This window comes from Macaca thibetana, chromosome 9, assembly GCF_024542745.1.
Source record: "Macaca thibetana thibetana isolate TM-01 chromosome 9, ASM2454274v1, whole genome shotgun sequence".
Lineage (NCBI taxonomy): Eukaryota > Metazoa > Chordata > Mammalia > Primates > Cercopithecidae > Macaca > Macaca thibetana.
The window spans coordinates 53,746,754-53,746,985 of NC_065586.1; positions in this window are offsets into that span (position 1 = coordinate 53,746,754).

Sequence of the window (232 nt, forward strand, 5' to 3'; positions counted from 1 at the left end):
AAGGAGACACTCATGTCTACCCTAGTGATTCCTTGTATGTGGAGGAGGTAAGTGGGGCATGGACAGTTCTAAAATATAATACGTATATACCCAACAACCACTGTGTTTTGCATTTCTTTATCAGTGAAAAACAAACATATCTGAAGTGTATAAACAGTTCCCTAGTACAGTTTATTTGAGAAGAAGAATCAAATATGTCAAAACTGACAAATACAAGAAAAGCATTCAGCTG